The sequence below is a fragment of the Schistocerca americana genome, chromosome 6 (genome assembly GCF_021461395.2).
Source record: "Schistocerca americana isolate TAMUIC-IGC-003095 chromosome 6, iqSchAmer2.1, whole genome shotgun sequence".
Taxonomy (NCBI): domain Eukaryota; kingdom Metazoa; phylum Arthropoda; class Insecta; order Orthoptera; family Acrididae; genus Schistocerca; species Schistocerca americana.
This window is the reverse complement of record NC_060124.1, coordinates 272,100,450-272,106,849: the sequence shown is the minus strand read 5'-3', so window position 1 is coordinate 272,106,849 and position 6,400 is coordinate 272,100,450.

The following is a 6,400-nucleotide window of genomic DNA, read 5'->3' as shown; positions in this document are numbered from 1 at the left end:
TACTGAAAGCAAAATATAATTGAAATACAGTGGTGTGGGTTCCTGTTGTCATGTCCTCGTTCATGAACCACGGGCAACATATGAGTGGGCAAGTAAGTGGTCCTGACAGTCGGGATACCAGTTACTTTGGAATAAGGCTGGGCATCTCGGACATATTCTGAGTCGTGGTCACCTTTGTGCTCAGACGGCGAAGACTACCAAATCCACCGGTTAGTCCCTCAACTGTTAGGGGTAAAACTTATTGGGAACCGGGGCAAGTAAGGCTGGCAACCTGCTTCCCTGGTACTTTAGATATGATGCTGGCAACAATCAGAGCAAAATGCCTCAGACCTTTGGAGGTGACGGAGTCCCACCTCTAATTGACAAACCAGGGACTCCTAAGATATGACTCGGCAAACGAATGGTAACGAGATGGGGAGTTATTAATATCAATGGGGGCTACTCTGGGAAGAACGTAGAGCTGGCAGAGGCTGCAAGTAAGATGGGGTTGGACGTTTTAGCTGTTAGTGACATTCAGGTAGGGGGTGAGAAAGAAGAGGAAGTGGGAAAATACAAGGTCTACCTATCAGGAGTCAAAGCAGGAATAGCACAGTGGGGTGTAGGGCTTTACATCAGGAAAGAAATGGAACCCAGCGTAGTTGCAACAAGGTATGTAAACGAACGACTGATGTGGATGGATTTGACAGTGTCTAGCAAGAAAATTAGGATTGTGTCAGAATATTCGCATTGTGAAGGGACAGATCAAGATAAGATGGATAGTTTTTATGACACACTCAGTGAAGTAGTTGTTAGGGTAAAGGACAAGGACAGTGTTCTGCTCATGGGTGATTTTAATGCCAGGATTGGAAATCAAACAGGAAGGTATGAAAAGGTTATGGGTAAATTTGGAGAGTATATGGAGGCCAACAGGAACGGGAAACAACTCTTGGATTTCTGTGCCAGTATGGGCTTAGTAATCACAAACTCCTTTTTTAAACATAAGAACATTCACCGGTATACCTGGGAAGGCAGGGGAACCAGATCTGTCATTGACTATATAATAACAGATCAGAAATTCAGGAAGGCTGTGAGGGAGACGCGTGTATTCAGGGGATTCTTTGATGACACTGATCACTATTTAATCTGCAGTGAAATTGGTACTTTGAGGTCGAAAGTGCAGGAGGTCAGGTCCATATGTAGGAGGATAAGAGTGGAGAAACTTCAGGATAAGGAAATTAGGCAGAAGTACATAACAGTGATCTTAGAAAGGTACCAGTTAGTTGAATGTAGTCAATTACAGTCATTGGAAAAGGAATGGACAAGGTACAGGGACACAGTACTAGAAGTGGCTAAAGAATGTCTTGGAACAATAGTGTGTAAAGGTAGGATGAAGCAAACAGCTTGGTGGAATGACACAGTCAAGGCAGCCTCTAAAAGGAAAAAGAAGGCGTATCAAAAATGGGTACATACTAGAACTCAGGTAGACAGAGAAAGTTAGTTGAAGAAATAAACAAAGCCAAACAGATAACTGCAGCATCCAAGAAGAAATCTTGGGAAGACTTTGGAAACAGGTTGGAGACTTTGGGTCAAGCTGCTGGAGGCCATTCTGGAGTGTAATTAGCAGTCTTCGAAACGGAGGTAAGAAGGAAATGACAAGTATTTTGGACAGGTCAGGAAAACTGCTGGTGGATCCTGTTGATGCCTTGGGCAGATGGAGGGAATATTTGAAGAGTTGCAGAATGTAGGTGAAAATACGATCAGTATGTTTCAGATTTCGATGTACAATGGGATAGGAATGATGATGGAAATAGGATCACATTTGAGGAAGTGGAGAAAATGGTCAATAGACTGCAGTGCAATAAAGCAGCTGGGGTAGATGAAATTAAGTCGGAACTCATCAAGTACAGTGGAATGTCAGGTCTTTAATGGCTACACAGGATAATTGAAATGGCGTGGGAGTCGGGACAGGTTCCATCAGACTGGACGAAAGCAGTAATCACACCCGTCTTTAAACATGGAAACAGGAAAGATTGTAACAACTACAGAGGTATCTCTTTAATCAGCGTTGTGGGTAAAATCTTCTCAGGTATTGTTGAAAGGAAAGTCGAGTATTAGTTGAGGACAAATTGGATGAAAACAGTGTGGGTTTAGGCCTCTTAGAGGTTGTCAGGACCAGATCTTTAGCTTACGGCAAATAATGGAGAAGTGTTACGAGTGGAACAGGGAATTGTATCTATGCTTTATTGATCTAGAAATGGCATATGACCGGGTTCCTAGGAGGAAGTTATTGTCTGTTCTACGAGATTATGGAATAAGAGCCAAACATTTGCAAGCAATTAAAGGTCTTTACATAGACAGTCAGGCAGCAGTTAGAGTTGACGGTAAATTGAATTCATGGTTCAGAGCAGTTTCAGGGGTAAGACAAGGCTGCAACCTATCTCCACTGTTGTTCATATTATTTATGGCTCATATGTTGAAAACAATAGACTGGCTGGGTGAGATTAAGATATGTGAACACAAAATAAGCAGTCTCGCATATGCGGATGACTTAGTTGTGATGGCAGATTCGATTGAGAGTTTGCAAAGTAATATTTCAGAGCTAGATCAGAAATGTAAGAGCTATGGTCTATGGTATGAAGATTAGCAACCCCAAAACGAAAGTAATGTCAGTGGGAAAGAGATATAAACGGTTTGAGTGCCAAATAGGAGGAACAAAGTTAGGACAGGTGGACGGTTTCAAGTACTTAGGATGCATATTCTCACAGAATGGCAACATAGTGAAAGAACTGGAAGCGAGGTGTAGCAAAGCTAATGCAGTGAGCGCTCAGCTACGATCTACTCCCTTCTGCAAGAAGGAAGTGAGTACCAAGACTAAGTTATCTGTGCACCGTTCAATCTTTCGACCAACTTTGTTGTACGGGAGCGAAAGCTGGGTGGATTCAGGTTACCTTATCAATAAGGTTGAGGTTACGGATATGAAAGTAGCTAGGATGATTGCAGGTACTAGTAAATGAGAACAATGGCAGGAGGGTGTCCACAATGAGGAAATCAAAGAAAAACTGGGAATGAACTCTATAGAAGTAGCAGTCAGGGCGAACAGGCTTAGTTGGTGGGATCATGTTACACGCATGGGAGAAGCAAGGTTACCCAGGAGACTCATGGGTTCAACCAGCAGTAGAGGGTAGGAGGAGTTGGGGTAGACCAACGAGATGGTACCTGGATTCGGTTAAGAATGATTTTGAAGTAATAGGCTTAACATCAGAAGAGGCACCAATGTTAGCACTGAATAGGGGATCATGGAGGAATTTTATAAGGGGGACTATGCTCCAGACTGAACGCTGAAAGGCATAATCAGTCTTAAATGATGATGATGATGATGATGAGTGAAACTAGCTGTTCTGTGAATGCAGAAAACAAATGCGACGACGAATCTTGGACTGATGGAAGCATTATGCTGGAACTCTCCGCGTGCAATTAATGCAGCCTATTTCCTCCAGTACTTGCCAAAATCTTCATTGTGAAGGCACAAAACAGTAACAGTACATTGTTCAAAACAGAGCATGTAAGCAGCGAAGAAGCTGAGAAATGAACTGCAAACTCCTGACTCGAATATCAGAAAACATAAAGAAGAAAAGAAGTACTTTGACTTGGTGCCAATCTCTGTGTTACATCTCAAAGAACTCTATGAGCTGCAACAAACGGCTTGGGAACAAACAATTGTATTCTGGGAGGATGCACCACCAGACCCACCAGATGAAGAACAATATGGATGTTGTCACAATGGGTTTGTGTAATGCACCATGGGAAGGGGAAATCGAATGAATAAGTGTAATAAAAGTACACTTTTTCTATTAAATGTTAGTAATGATACATAGACTTTGATGAGACCTTCGTTCCTTCCTACCTTCTAAGAGACAGTATGATATGGTCTTGCTTCTTGATTCGTTCTACAAAGAAACTGACTGTTCTCCACTCCATACGTTGTTGTGACATCATATGGAAAATAAGGATGGCACATTGTTTAAAGGTGCTTACAGATAATGGCATGAACATTTCACGAATTGAGATATGCCTTCAATCACTTTTCTTAAAACACATTGATTAGCTTAGTGACCAAAAAGTTATGTTGTGCAGGGTTCAAATGTTTGATCACAGACCATGTGGTTTTTATTTTGTGGTTCTGGCTACACAGGAAGCATGTGGCTGTACGATTTTCTTAAAAGTTGTGTGAAATACTAGCTGCACTCAACCTTGTGATGCCACATGAGGAGCTACTTGAATGAGAAGTAGTGCCTCACATCCCGTGACATTACTGGCATAGACTGACATGCTGGTTGGTTGGTCCCAATTGGGCCATCTGAGCTAGAGAACAGAGCTTTACTTTTCTGTTTCCAGCACCCCATATGTGAACAGAAGAGGAAATAACCTTAACAAGTGGTTCAATGGAATGTACATACACTGATGGGCCAAAACATTACGACCACTGCCCACCACGAGATTGAATGCCTTCTCATAGTGATGCAGTCACTTGACACGGTAAGGAAAGAACATAAGTGGAACAGAGATGAATGGGTAGTTGTTATAGAGAAGATATGGACCGCAAATGTAGTAACCCACTGATATAAGCGACTTTGACAAAGTCAGATTGTTATAGCCCACACCCTGAAAACGAGAATCTCTGAAACAGCGAAGCTGGTCGGCTTTTCGTATACTACTGTCACGAGCATCTGCAGAAAGTGATTGAAGGATGATGAAATAACAAATAAGCCACATGATATTGGATGTTCATGTGTCATCACAAAGTGTGGACATTGTAGGATTGCTCACTGTGTAAAGTGGGATAGACAGTAATCTGTGGCATATCTGACAACATATAATACAATGCTGGTGCAGGCACATGTGTTTTGGAGCATACTGTTCAAAGGCCATTATTGAACATGGAGCTCCACAGCACACGACCCCTACTTGTTCTTATTTTGACCCAACAACATCGTCAATTACGATTGAAGTGGGCATAGCATCACGGAGCTTTCAGTGTGGATCAGTAGACACGGGGTGTCTGGTCACATGAACTGCATTTCTTGTTACACCAGGCCGATGGTTTTCTCCTTACACGCTGTCAGCCAGGCGAATGGCTGCTTGAAACACGCACTGCGCCACAGGTACCGGCTGGCGAGGGAAGAATTATGCAATGGGGTACACTGACTTGGGCTTCAGTGAGACCTGTGGTTGTAATTGAAGGCAACATGACAGCTGTGGACTATGTAGACTTTACTGAGGACATATTCCAGAAGGATAACTGCCCATGTCACAGGGTCAGAATAATCATGATCCAGTGGTTTGAGGAGCTTGGTAGTGAACTCACATTGATGTCTTGGCCGGCAAATGCTCCTAATATGTATATATTGGGTGCCAGTTGCACACATGGAAACCATTGACCCGTAATTTACAGGAATTGCCTGATCTGAGCTGTGACATATGGTGTCACATGACCCCAAAAACCAACTAAGGATTGCTGAATTAATGTCAAGCAGAATCACAGCTGTATTCTCTTTGAAAAGTGGAGCAACACGCTATTAAACAGGTGGTCATGATGTTTTGCCTCATCAGAGTAGAACTAGATGTATCAGCTGTCACATTCGGGCACTGTACAACTCTTCAGTTGAACAAACAGTGGTGGCAGAATCACAGACTACAAACAAACTTGGTGATACTTCTCAGGATAAACTGCAGTGTGGCATTCCTTTGTTTCTTTTTCTGCAGTGTCATGCCTAGAATGTCATGACTGATCTTGCATTTTTTTTTTGAGAAACTAATTTACATTACTGTACACAAACAATATTGAATGTGTGTAAAACTGGGAACTCATTCTGTTGCATATTTAACAGCATTTCAAATAACTGTGAGATGTGTTGTAGCAAGTTACTTGAAATGAATGTGTACATGTCAGGTAAGATATTAATCTTTCTTAATATAAAAGCTAATCAGATATCAGCTTCATTCCATTGCGTAGATTGTATCAAATGCATTGTTTCATCAAATCAAAGAAAAATCAAAAAGCCATTTTGCCGAATTACAGAAAATGCTAATTGTTACCAGCAGCTTGCATTTCCACAGAGAAATCCTTTGATTGCTGAGAAACAAATTCCGCAACAGTAGTGTAAATTTTCTTTACATTCTGTAAAAACTAAGTTCCAGGAACCAGTCGTAATACAGCAATATGTTTTTAAATATTGCTTTTTAAAAAAATTAAATATTTTATTGGTGTTAATGGGTAAGCTACGAAAGTAATGAAATGAGTACATGAAATTTTTTTATTTCTTTCTAAAATAGTAGAAAACGTTTTATTTTTGTACAACGTATTTCACATACATTACACAATCACGCAGAGACATAATACAATTTTACACATTGCAATTGT